General features: G+C 55.8%; 1 long non-coding RNA gene across 1 annotated transcript; it reads left to right on the top strand.

The window, feature by feature from the left end:
• The first annotated feature begins 7,049 nt into the window (after positions 1-7,049).
• Positions 7,050-10,455, top strand: LOC102404545. Its single transcript, XR_006640533.1, has 3 exons — positions 7,050-7,109; positions 8,220-8,480; positions 9,277-10,455. It is a non-coding gene; the product is annotated as an uncharacterized LOC102404545 (long non-coding RNA).
• The last annotated feature ends 3,133 nt before the right edge of the window (positions 10,456-13,588 follow it).

Raw genomic sequence — 13,588 nt, 5'->3', positions numbered from 1 at the left:
GGCCTCCAACTCAGAACTTTTTAAAAAAGCACCAAGTCACTGTCTGCATGTGTGCGCGTCAATCGTGGCTGGCTTTCCCAAGAGAGAGTTTCCTGTGATGAAATAAGGAGGTTTCCCATCTCTGCTCTGGAAGCATTTGTGTGGAAAGTACCGTAAAGGGTCTAATCACACCTTTCCCTGCCACTGACGCACCCGGACCAACAAGGTACCAATAGAGTGACCAGTAGGCGTCAAGACAAGGCTACTTTTCAGTGCATCCCCATATCTGCCCCTTGTTTTCAGTGGCTTAAAGAAATTTCATAATTTTACTGATTTGCTTTCTGATTTTCTGACCATGTTTGCCCTATAGAAACGATTTTATGAATTCAGCTTTAATTGCATCTTCCTAGCATTACGGCTCGCACTCCCACAAGCTAAGCCATCCAGGAAATTTGTGTGGCTTTCCAATTCTTCTCTATTTGATAATGGCTCATTTGTTCCCCTTCCCATTTTATTTCCTTCATTGCTTCCTTTGTCCCAACAAGCTCTTAAAATTAACTTTAAATACCTGTAGGAATAACAGAGGGCTTCCCTGACAGCTCACCAGGTAAAGAATCTGCCTGCAAAGCAGAAGACACAGCTTCTATCCCTGGGTTGGGAAGATCCCCTGGAGGAGGAAATGGCAAACCTTCTCCGCAATTCTTGCCTAGAAAGTTCCATGGACAAATGAATCTGGTGGGCTATAGTCCATGGGGTCACAGAGTCAGATACAACTGAGTGACTGAGCACACACACAGGAATAACAGAAAACTTGCCAGGTGAAAGCATAGGAGCGTATGTCTTTATGACCTCGGATTTGGTGAAAACTTATGTGTGATATCAAAGCCACAGACCAAAAAAGAAAAAACAACCCAGTTAGCTGAACTTCATTGAAATTAAAAACTCCTGTAGGAAAGATGCTGTTAAGAAAAGAAAAAGGCAAGCCACAAGCTGGAAATCTTTGCAAATAGTATTCTGAAAAAGCCTCGCACATTCAGAATATGTAGCTAAATCTCAAAATTCAGTAATAAGTAGGCAAAGGATCTAAAAATGGGCAGACGATTTGAATAAATGCTTCTCTAAAGAGTATACATGAATGAGAAGTAAGTACATGAAAAGACACTCAACTTCACTAGTGAATCAGGGAGACGCCAATTAAAACCATAGGAGACCACTGGAAAGGCTAAAAATAAAAACAAGCGAAAAATACTGCCAATACCCAGTGCTGGTGAGGACGTGGAGAAACAAGAGTCCTGGTTCACTGCAGGTGGGAGTCAGAGCTGCACAGTCGCCTTGGAAGACAGTGTGGTGGCTCCTTCGGGATGCTTAATCCAGGTTTATAATGAGACATTCAACTCCTCGAGAAACACCCACGAGAAATAAAAAGCTACCTTCCCTTAAGGTCCCTAAATGTCCTTCCCTAAATGTCCATGAACATTTAGAGTGGGCTTATTCCTCACTGCCCCAAACGAGGAACAACCCAAAAGCCCTTCAGCTGGCAAGTGGGTGAGCAGAGAGTGACCGGTCTGTGTGAAGGGCGCACGGCAGAAAAGGGGGGCCGAGCAAAGCCATACAGCACCATGGGTGGACCACGAGCGGCTACGCAATGCGAAAGAAGCCAGACTGGAGATGCAGTGATTCCGTCTGCATGACACTCAGCAGAAGGTAATGCAAGAGGAGCGGAAAGCAGAGAAGTGGCCTCGGGGGGTTGAGGGTGGGAGAGGGTTGATTAAACAGCCAGCAGAAGGGGATTTGAGGGCAATGAAAGTGCCCTGTATTTTTTTCCAGGCTAAGTCTTTAATACCACTTATCGATTCTTTCATATATAGTATTATTGAGAAAGTTGGTTTGGCTGGATGTAACAGAGATACCTTAGTGACCATGGCAGACACAAAAATCTCCATCTCTTTTATGTTGTAGTCGAAAGACAAGGGGTCCCAGGCTACGATGATGTCTGTGCTCCCCGCGGCCCTCCAAGGACTCAGGCTCCTTCTCTCTCGTTCTGCCTCCCTCCTGTGAATGACCTTCGTTTGGCCTGCAGGTGACCCGTTCTTGGTCTGCGGTCCACGCAGCAGGATGCAGAATTGGGGGCCCTCTGGAAGCTGCACACGTTGTCTCTGTTTGCAGCCCGCTGGCCGTAACGTTCGTGGCCACAGCCAGCTGCAGTGCCTCGGGCTTTGACTGTGGCGTTTCCACGGGCCAGCAGACACCCCGTCCCTGCCTCCCGCTTCTCCCAGAGGGCGCCCTCTGGGTTTTCACAGGCGCAATATCGTTTCTTATCAACATCAGGACTGATTATGGTTTTGGAGCGTTCCCTTCAGTTCCCTGTATTCTCTCTGTCCCCGTGCCCTACTTCTTCTAACTTAACAGGTGTTTCCTTACGTATCTTCCAGCCTGGGCAGCCAAAGAGTGAGGCAAGTGAAAGGGTGGGGGTCCCTGAGGAGGCTGCTGAGGGGTGGGCCCCCTGGGTGGAGGAGGTGATGGGCTGGTCCCTGACGGAAGGACCCCCCCTGCAAACCAGGGCCGGGGGCCCTTTCTAAGGGGCCGGTCTGGTGTGTCTCCTCGGCTTTGGGCAGTTTTCTGGGAGCTGTGTCTGTTCACGATGAGAACCTCGCTGGACCCCTCATGTCAGGTCAGGCCATCACTTGCCCCCAGCCATGTTCGGGGAGACCAGGCCATCCATGACCTGTGCACCCCAGAAAGCTAGCCCGTCCTCTGCTGTGGGCCAGTTGGGGGTCTGTGGCTGGACAGAAGATCCACTTTCAGAGGAAAGTGAAAGTCGCTCAGTCGTGTCCGGCTCTCTGTGACCCCATGGACTATGCAGTCCATGGAATTCTCCAGGCTAGAATACTGGTAGCCATTCCCTTCTCCAGGGGACCTTCCCAACCCAGGGACTGAACCCAGGTCTCCCACATTGCAGGCGGAGTCTTTACCAGCTGAGCCACCAGGGGGCTGGGCTCCAGATCCTCCATCGGTGGGTCTGCTCAGGGTGGCCTTGACAGCCCCCCAGCCTCAAGCGGAGAGTGAGCTCACACTTGACCCCCTACTCTGCCTGGCCACCCGCCCGCCGCTCTCCCCAGACTCCTCTGCCCTCTCTCTTGGGTGACTCCTGTGCGTGTGGGCTTACATTTACAACAACTTTCTTCTGTCCTTTTGGTGGGCTCCTTGGACGGAGTGGCCACGATGCCTTTGTCTGAAGAAAAACCCCCTCAGGGATTCAGGATAAAATCTCAGAAGTGGGGTTGTTTTGGTGAAAAGCAAGAACATTTTCCAGGTTTTCCCAGCAGCACCCCTGGCCAACCCCCCTGCTCCCCGCCCCGTTCTCCTCCGGGTCCGTGTGCTTCGGGTGACGCTCCTATTCTATGTGGAGCTTCCCTTGTGGCTCAGACGGTGAAGAATCTGCCTGCAATGCGGGAGAGAGCCGGGTTTGATCCCTGGGTCGGGAAGATCCCCTGGAGAAGGAAATATGGCAACCCACTCCAGTATTCTTTTTTATTTTATTTTTATTGAATATGCAGCATGTGGGATCTCAGTTCCCCAACCAGGGGTCAAACCCATGTCCCCTCCATTGGGAGCTCGGAGTCCTAACCACTGGACCACCGGGGAAGTCCCCACTCCAGTTTTCTTGCCTGGAAAATCCCATGGATGGAGGAGCCTGGCGGGCTACAGTCCAGGGGGTGGCAAAGTGTCGGACACAACTGACTGACTTCACTTTCACTTTCCTGTTCTATGCAGCTGCTCGGAGACGGGCTGTGTACTCCAGCTGAGGGTACGGTCATGGCATCCATGGCAGAAAGGTCCCAGCAGGACACATGGGGTTCCCGGTGGGACCCCGAGGAGGAGGGCGGAGCCTGTGCTGCTCGAGGGGCAGGGGGCGTGTGTGAGCCTTCAGGCCTCTGCCCGGGGATGGCGGGAACGGGAACCTCCCTTAGGAGGCGGTCTCGGCCCTGAGCAGACCAGGCTGCAGCTGGGCCTCTGGTCCTCCCGAGTGGAGCTGGGCGAGTGCCGGTGGCTCTCGGGCCTGGGACCATGCTTCTGCCACGCGGGCCTGCAGGCCAGGGACATTCTGCAAACACCAGCCCTCTCTCATTGGAGCGCTGTGTTGTGGGCAGGGTTTCACGTGCCAAGGCATCTCCACGGGATGAAAGAAGTGGTTTCTCCTGCAGCAGAGGCCTCGTGAGCAGGGCGCTGCCAGCGGGACGCCTGTCCCGAGGGCTGTTTGCTTGTGTGCCATGGGGTTAGACGGTGCTAATGCCCGCGAGGAAAGCAGCTGCCCCTTCACAGAGACCACACGGCTAGCGTCAGGCATTTGCTTTCCTCTGTGGTCTGGCCTCTCTGAACCATCTCAGACCCACGGGGCTCTCGGGTCACTAACCGGGAGCGGCTCCGAGCTGCTCAGAGGGTCTGACCCCCTCCCTGGGGCACGGAGAACTGGGGGCAGCAGTGGGGCCATGGGGCGCTGGCCGGCCACCCCGGGGGTCATCAGGGGGTGGCTCCCGAGCAAGAAAGGGGGAGAGGGAGGCTCGCCTCCCTGGACGGGTGACCCCTGGGTGGCACGTGGGGTCAAGGCTCCACCAGGCAGAGCGAGTGTCCCATGAGACCGAGACTTGGGAGCAGGACTCCCAATTGCTTTTCACTCCTTTTTCCTGTGTTACAGCGTGGGGTTGGCCGAGCTCTCACTCCTGGGGAAGCCGCCCTTCCTGCAGCTTCTCCTGGGCACAGCGGCCGTGATGGGCATCAAGGGCACCAGGCGGGGCCGTGACCTCTGACTTCGGCTTCAGTGTAGAAGTCTAGCTGCTCAGATTGTCTAATCTCATGGCCTTGGTTTAAGTGAGACAGAAAGCACTCGTCACTCGGAGTGACCCTGGGGGTCTAAGCGAGACCGAGGGCTTGAGCTGGTAGAGCAGAAACTGAAGGACCGCTGGGGGCTCTCAGGGGACATGTGGGGAGGGGAGGCCCGGGCCTGCTGTCTGGAACCCACCAGCTCAGGGCCTGAGTCCAGGGTCCTCCCCAGCAGGAGCTGACTGAGTGGGCCTCATGGCTGCTGCTGAGTCAGCGGGGTCCTCCTGCTCCTGGGGAGGCCCCTGCCCCCCGCATCCTGCTCGGCCCCAGTGTGCATGGTTGGCACCAGCTCTGATGCTGGACATCAGCTACCCTGCCCCTAACAGAGGGCGAGGGGCCGCCAGAGCCACCGGCTGCCCCACGGGACTTTGGAGAATATGCGTTTTGGAAGCGAATGCCTTCCATCCTTTTGTTCTCGGGGAGGGAGAGACACAGGCCTCTGAGGTCTCAAGGGGCAGGTAGGCGTGGAGCGGCCCTGGGTCAGTGCTGAGTCCCTGATTTTACGGGTGTTTCAGGGGCGAGAGATGGGCTGGGTGCAGGCGGGCAGGCGTGGGGCCTCCCTTCCCGCCCCGGGGGTGGGGTCTATGGGTGCTTGACGGAATCGTGGCGGTCTGGCAGGTTGCGGGGAGGGGGAGCCCCTCCTGTCCCCTGTCTCCACGCAGAGGGCAGGCGCGCCTTGCGGGCAGTGGTCAGCGCTGCAGGGCAGGCGCGCCTCGCGGGGAGTGGTCAGCGCCGCAGTGGGCCGGTGGGCTTGGACGTGTCTGGCGGCCCTGTGGCCAAGCTTCTTCCAGCTGCTGAGTTACAGCTGGGCTGACGTCCTCCTCTGGCACCCAAAGAGGGGACGCCTTCGCGGGCAGCTTTGGCATCAAGTGTGGGCATTATTATCTGGCACCCCTGTTTCACCTCACAGAGGGTTCATTACAGCAGGCATAAAGTGAGCTATTAAGTGCAGAAAAGCCATTTATTGACTCTGATGATCTGAAAATCAAACCAAAGACCACTTCTGGTGTTTTTCTGCTTTAGGGGAACCCGTGTCCTGAAGGGAATAAATGTGGCACATAGATTCTCCTGCCTTCACATTATTGATTTCAATCTGGAATTGCCTTTAAAAAACAAAAGAATCAATTTTATTTTTTAAAAATTACTATTTCTTGATGGCTGTGCTGGGTCTTCAGGCTGTGCGTGGGCTTTCTCGAGTTGAGGGGAAGCACGTGGGCTCAGTAGCTGCGGCTCCGGCTCCAGTGCGCAGGCTCAGTGGCTGCGGCTCCGGCTCCAGTGCGCAGGCTCAGTGGCGGCGGCGCCCGGCTCCAGTGCGCAGGCTCAGTGGCGGCGGCGCCCGGCTCCAGTGCGCAGGCTCAGTGGCGGCGGCGCCCGGCTCCAGTGCGCAGGCTCAGTGGCTGCGGCTCCGGCTCCAGTGCGCAGGCTCAGTGGCTGCGGCTCCGGCTCCAGTGCGCAGGCTCAGTGGCGGCGGCTCCGGCGCCAGTGCGCAGGCTCAGTGGCTGTGGTGCATGGGCTTAGTTGCTCCAACTGGGGGATCTTCTCAGACCAGGAGTGGAACCTGTGTCTCCTGCACTGGCTGGCGGATTCTTATCCACTGCACGACCTGGGAAGACCCTGGAATTGCTCCTCTTTTTAGAACTTGTTATTTGACGGAGGAGTCCCGCTGATGAACAGTGCTGTGATGCCTTCAGGCGGACGGTGAGGGAACTCAGCCACATACGTACATGTGTCCATTCTCCCCGACGCTCCCCTCTGGTCCTGGCTGCCACATGACACTGAGCAGACTTCCCTGTGCTATACAATAGGACTGCGTGGGTTGCCATATTAAATATTGGAATCAGTCTGTTTCCAGGACACTACATTCAGAAAACTAAGATCATGGCATCTGGTCCCATCACTTCATGGCAAATAGATGGGGAAACAGTGGAAACAATGTCAGACTTTATGTTTTTGGGCTCCAAAATCACTGCAGATGGTGACTGCAGCCATGAAATTAAAAGACGCTTACTCCTTGGAAGGAAGTTATGGCCAACCTAGACAGCATAATTCAAAAGCGGAGACATTACTTTGCCAACAAAGGTCCGTCTAGTGAAGGCTATGGTTTTTCCAGTGGTCATGATGGATGTGAGAGTTGGACTGTGAAGAAAGCTGAGCGCCAAAGAATTGATGCTTTTGAACTGCGGTCTTAGAGAAGACTCTTGAGAGTCCCTTGGACTGCAAGGAGATCCAACCAGTCCATTCTAAAGGAGGTTGGTCCTGGGTGTTCATTGGAAGGACTGATGCTAAAGCTGAAACTCCAGTACTTTGGCCACCTCATACAAAGAGGTGACTCACTGGAAAAGACTCTGATGCTGGGAGGGATTGGGGGCAGGAGGAGAAGGGGACGACAGAGGATGAAATGGCTGGATGGCATCACTGACTTGATGGACATGAGTTTGGGTGAACTCTGGGAGTTGGTGATGGACAGGGAGGCCTGGTGTGCCGCGATTCATGGGGTTGCAAAGAGTCGGACACGACTGAGCGACTGAACTGAACTGAACTGAACCCAATATTTACAGAGCTCACAGCAGCTCTGTGTGGAGTTGGCATCAAGTGTGGGCATCAACTGATGCCCACAGAAGAAAATGCAACGTCCTCCAAGAGGATCAGGTGACCAATCAGTTCAGTTCAGTTCAGTCAGTCGTGTCCAACTGTGAGACTCCGTGGACTGCAGCATGCCAGCCTTCCCTGTCCATCACTCTCTCCTGGAACTTGCTCAAACTCATGTCCATTGAGTCAGTGATGCCATCCAACCATCTCACCCTCTGTTGTCCCCTTCTCCTCCTGCCTTCAATCTTTCCCAGCATTAGGGCCTTTTCAAATGAGTCAGTTCTTCATATCAGTTAGCAATGCCAAATCTTTGAGAACCAGACAGCATGTTTCTTAATTTTAGAATGAGACTGAATTAGAACGACTTGTTTTAGGGGGCTGGTGGGTGGTGGGGCCCCCTGGGAAGGAGGGAGTGTGCCTGTTGCACGGCAGGAAGGTCTCTGAGTGCGGACTCCCTGCAGGGAGGCGTCTGCTGCAGCCTCCTCCGTCGGGGGGCAGTGCGGGGGCTCAGAGGAGCCCGTCTGCGGCCCTAGGCCTTGGCCATCTTGGCTTATTTACCTGGGATGGACACGGGAGGGGCTGGGCTGTGGCCAGGCTGGGAGGTGTACGCTGGACACAGCGCGTCCGTCTCCCTGCACTTTTGCCTGGCCCTTCGGCACTTCAGATGCCCCCAGGATTGTGCAAGTTTAAAAGAATTTAAGCAGCAACTGCGGGCCTTTCCATTTTCCATTCAGGCTCCTAATGAGCCTCTTTTCCCGCCCTGTTATTAGTGCTGTGAGCTGGCTTCTCCCCAGTGTTCTGCACCAAGCAGCTGCCCCCAACCCCGCCCAGAGGCCTCTGTCGTGACACGTGGACTCTGCCGTTGGCGCTTAGCTGCTTCTCCGGGGATTGTGGAGGATTAAGCGTTGCTGTCAATAACCGGAAACTGCTCTTCAATATGAAGATGTAGACAATCGGGGGCGAGAGCCAGAAGGCGAGAGACCTGCTCTTGGCCCCTGTGCCGTCTCCTCGTCGACTGTCATTTCATATAGGTGAGCAGATTTAAAAGTCATGTGACCTCGGGGACGGTGCGTGTCCAGCCTGACTTGGGGTGGGTCTGGAGGATGCATGATGCCGGGATGGCACCCCGCTCCTCCGGTGTGGGGAACTGACCAGGCCGGGACTTTCCACTCGCTCAAGGGCCAGGGTTCCTGGGGGAACCCGCCACCCTGATGGAATACCCACAGTCTGCTGGGGCCCTGCCCTGCAGGACAGCCCAGCCCCCCTAAGCCCCAGCCTCTTCCCTGGCTCCCCGCTTTTGGTGCAGCACGCGCTGGCCGAGGTGGTCTGTCACCCCACTTCCCCTCCCGCAGAAGGCCTGCCACAGCCTGTCCCCTGTCCCTCTGCCACCCCTCCCCGTGAAGGGTGGGTCCCTGCCGTCACCTTCCCAGGCCTCTCACACGACCCCCCTCCCCGCACCCCAGCCGAGCGTCTGCTGCAGAGTATCTGTCACCCAACCAGCAGGGGTGGGTGCAGTGGGGGGGGGTCTGCTCTGGGGGACGGTGGCTGGCTCTGGGCCCTGCCCTGGAAGACACCAGGCTGCCATCGTGGGCAGGGACAGGTGCACGGTGGCCCAGGGGGCTTGTCCAGCAGGGACCGAGGTCCTGGGTGCTGGCACGGTGATGCTGCCGCTGGGGGGCGGCCCCGGGGCTGGGTTCTTGTGTGCAGTGCGCTGAGGCGGTGATCGGCTGGCAGCTGGGCTGAGCCTTGTAAGTGCATTCAGACTTTGGAATCACAGCAGCAATATAGCCCCTAACGTTCATGTCTCACCCTTCTTCCCACTTGGAGACTGTCGCGTCCACAGCCAGCGAATGAGAATTGAGAGCGGGGGCTGCAAAGGGGTGAGCTGGGGGCCCTTCCCACGCCTCTGCTCTGTGCTCGCCACGGTCACAGCGTCTGCACGTAGGCCCCTGCGGCCACACGTGCTCCCGTGACAGCTTATTCTGCATCAGCTGTTACCATCGAACATCCCCTTGTCCTGTGACCCTGGGATGTCACTGGGTGTCCATCTCCTGCAAGGAAGACGCATGAACCCAGCAAGTCTCCCGTTGCAGGATGCTGTTTGACACCGACTCATGGAGTCAAAGCCTTGGGAACCCTCGAGAGCCGGCAGAGGGGGCAGACACCGAGGACTAGGCAAGGAAGACTGAGAGCGCAGCAGGGCTCAGCAGGGCGTCCGGAGTTCCTCAGGAGAAGAGCTAGACTCAGAAGAACGTGCGTGTCCCATTCTTACTTTTGGAGGCAGGCTAGGCAAAACCCCTCTAGATGTAGGTTTGCCTAAATAGCGGTACCTTTACGTGTATGTGACTGAAGAGAAAAATGCAGACACACCCCTGTGATATTTTCCACCTGGTTTCCAGGGGAGAGCTGGGGGCGGGTGGAGGAGCGGTCAGCAGGTGGGGAGGGAGACAGATGTGAAAGTAGAGGAAAGTGGCTAGGCTTTAGAATTAGTTTATATGGCGCCATGCTGCATGCACGTGCAATTTTATTAAAGTGTACACCTGTGGATACCCATATAAAGACATTTAAAAGCCCACGTCGCTGGCAGATTTTCTGTCTGAATTGATGAAGGGAGTTGGGATGGGTCCTTCTCCTCTTCTGGGTCTCAGAATGGCGTCTCTGGCTGTTGGCAGTAGCCAGGGAGCTCCGGCAGGTCGTGGTCTTGGGCTTCCTGGGCATGGATGCTCGGCGGGTGAGGGGCAGGAGGAGATAGGTCTTGCCGGAGAGGTGCGAGTCTCGTCAACGCGCTGGTGGCAGAGAGTCAGTGTCTGCTCTGCAGCCACACGGGCTCCCCCGGGCGCTGCCTTCAGGAGAAGAACAACCAGGAAGAGAGACACTGGGAGACAGATAGTTGGCTCCTGTTCCCGATGCTTAAATGAAAACTTATGAAATAATAAGCTACACAACATAAAACAAAACATCCCCATTCACTAGTAATTAAATGCTTAAACATTTAAATTATCCGCATCTTATGTTTATCAAATTGCTGGTAGCCTTCAGGCTATAAAAACATGCGTTCCTCGAGTTCCCCAGATGTTTCATAGCTTCGCTATGTTAAATCTCAAGTTGTCAATTAAACCGCTCTTAGGACGGAATGGCACTGCAAACTCCAGCACGCCACACCCCCGTGATATCAGGACTCCCATTATTAAGGAAGTAAATCTCCTTCTTCCAGAATAAAGACGTAAGGACTGTGTTTTTGCTAGAAAAAATGATGTGGGAAGTTGGCCTCCAGAGATTGTCTGTCAAACACCCTGGAAGAATCGTATCTGGGTGTGTTTATTGCAATGAACATTCTCTAAATGGAACACCAGCTGCAGCTCCGCTCTGCACACTCCCTCCTTCCCTGCGCTGAATGCAGTGTCAGGTTCAGAGGCAGACTGGGCTCGTCCACGCAGAGCTGCCTGAGGCACCCGCAGGTCAGGAGGGCCAAACAGCTCAGGAACCCGAGAAAACCCACAAAGAGGCTTTGCTGTCACCCAGCAGCCTGTGATTAATCAGGGGCCAGAGCAGCATCAACTGAGGTGGCTAACCAGGGCCACCCACCTGCCGGGCTCAGCCAGGCTGGGCAGAGGATGGCAAGCCCCTGAGCCTGGTGAGTGATGCCAACATTCCTCACCTGTAACAGGGTGGAGGTGAGCCTCGGACCAGCAAAGTATTTCTTGTTAGCATGAGAAAACAGAAGGTGTTTCATGGGATCATGTCCCCGGGACAGTCTCTCTTGCCCAAAGCTTTTCATCTCTTGGGTACAAATGTCAAGTCAAGCTGTGGCTGAAACAGATGGCGTCTCGGTCACTCCTGCTGTGTAACAAGTTGCTCCAGGAGTTAGCAGTCATTTCGTTGGGCTTCCAGATTCAGAGGTGGGGGCTTTGGCCAGGGAATGAGGGATGGCTCATCTCTGGCCCACAGTGTCTGGACCTCAGCTGGGAAGACTGGAGGGCAGGGGTGATGGCACAGCCGGGCTCTGGGATCATCCAGAGGCTTGGGCACTCCTGTGTCTGGATGACCAGAAGCCTGGGACTGCAGGTGGGGTGGCCTGGGTGGCCTGGCTCCTCACAGCCTGGGGTCAGGCACGGGCATAGTGCAGGCAGAAGTGACAGTGTCTCCTGTGACCAGCCTCTGCCTTTGGTGACCTCATGTGTTTTCCCTGTGGCCCACCCCAAGTGGGGGGCACCCAGGGAGGGGCCCTGGTACATGCAACTCCAGCCCGTAGATGCTACCACCCCTGGGGGGCTTGAGAGGCTTAAATGTTTTCTCCTCTGAGCCTGGGGGCGCTTTACAAGGGCAGTGCAGCATCGGGTGGTTCACAGAAGTGGACCCCAGTGTCAGAAGCCAGGAATCGGGGTGGGCAGGCTGAGACTTCTGTGCGAGGATGAGCATGTGGACGGTGTGTTCAATGGACACAGGAAACAGGGCAGACTGGGTCCCTGACCACAAGCGGGGCTCTTCCCACCCAGGCTCACACGGGGGAGCGCAGTCTGGAGCGTGACTGGAGGAAACGTGGACAGAGATAAGGACAAGTCTCATGATGGCGCTGACCCTGCAGGGGCTGCCGGGCCGTCAAACAAACGTAGGGGGAGTGTGTCCTGGCTCGATGTCAGCTCGCCAACAGCCAGGAAGGTGGGGCTCACGAAGGCTGTGCTGGGGGTGGCGGGGCTGAGCTCGAGCTGGCCCTAAGTGAGGACTCTGCCCTCCCCACCCGCAGCCACCCCTGCCCAGCCCCCTGGGCAGCCCATCAGCACTTCGCGGGGGCCAGGACTGTGACTGGACGTATGGCCTGGCACCAAAGCATGGTTCTGCCCTTGAGGACTGGCCTCGGGGTCGGCCAGGCTGAGGAGTGCCACGAAGGGACTCTGTGCTGACCACCTGAGGGAGACCCGACTGATCCTCTGAGAAGGTCAAGCCCCTTTGCCTGCCAGGGATGGCCTCACATACCTGTGGGCACCCAGACTCTGTGTGCGTGTGTGTTCACAAGCCCCAGGAGCGCTGAAAACACTTGCTGATGCCTGGTGGCCTGGGCAGAACTGCAGCTTGCTGGCTGGGTTGTGGGAGAGGCTGGCCAGGACCTGGTGTCCTGCTGCCTGCTGGCTTCATGGGGGTCCAGGAGCTTGAGCCAAAGCCGCACGTGATTTAGGTCAGCACGCCTGCTGCAGGCTGTCCTGTGCCCTCAGTGGGCAGGAAGCGGAGGCCTGCGCTGGGGTGGGAGGGGCACCTGGACAGAGGGGGGCCTTCATCAGCGGTCGCCCAGGGCGCCTGTGAGCCCTGCAGCTTGCTCCGGGGCGGGGAGCAGGAGTGTGACATCTGCGGAGTTGGGAGTTGGGACAGCCGGTGTCCTTCGATAAAGGAGCTGTGTTTTACAAACTTGGCCTTCTCGCTGCTGCCCGTTACCAAAGCTCGTAAATCCTGCTCATCAGAGAAAAGGCCAAGGAGGAAAATGCCATCTCGGTCATTTGTCTGTCTGCACGTGTGCCACGCGCTTGACTCGCTGTAAATCTCCCTCTTAACGACTGCTGCCTGGGGCTTCTGCATGCTCCAGTCTGCGGGCCGGGCTTGATGGCCCCGGGGGACCAGGGGCTGCCCTGGGACAGGCACCGGGGCCTTGGGAGAGCAGTTTCCAGCAAAAGAGCAAGAAAAACCACCACATTCCACGTGCTCATTTGCCGTCCATATTGCTTTTTAAGCAAAGTATATGTTCAAATCTTTCCATTAAAAAAAAAAACTGAGTTGTTAGATTTCTTATGATTTAGACAATTATTTCTATGTTCTGGATATAAGTCCTTTATCAAATATATGATTTTAAATATTTCCTGTTGCTCTGTGACTTGTCCTTTTGTTCCCTGAACAATGTCTTTCAAAGAGTGCCTGCAGAGATGCTCAGTCGCTTGGTCATGTCTGACTCTTTGCAACCTCATGGACTGTAGCCCACCAGGCTCGTCTGTCCATGACATTTTCCAGGCAGGAACACTGGAATGGATTGCCATTTCCTCCTTCAGGGAATCTTCCCAACCCAATGATCGAACCCGGGTGTCCTGCATCTCCTGCATTGGCAGGTAGATTCTTTACCACTGAACCACCTGGGTAGAAATTCTTAATTTTGATG

The sequence above is a fragment of the Bubalus bubalis genome, chromosome 23 (assembly GCF_019923935.1).
Source record: "Bubalus bubalis isolate 160015118507 breed Murrah chromosome 23, NDDB_SH_1, whole genome shotgun sequence".
Classification (NCBI taxonomy): domain Eukaryota; kingdom Metazoa; phylum Chordata; class Mammalia; order Artiodactyla; family Bovidae; genus Bubalus; species Bubalus bubalis.
This window is presented reverse-complemented; position numbering and strand designations above follow the sequence as displayed.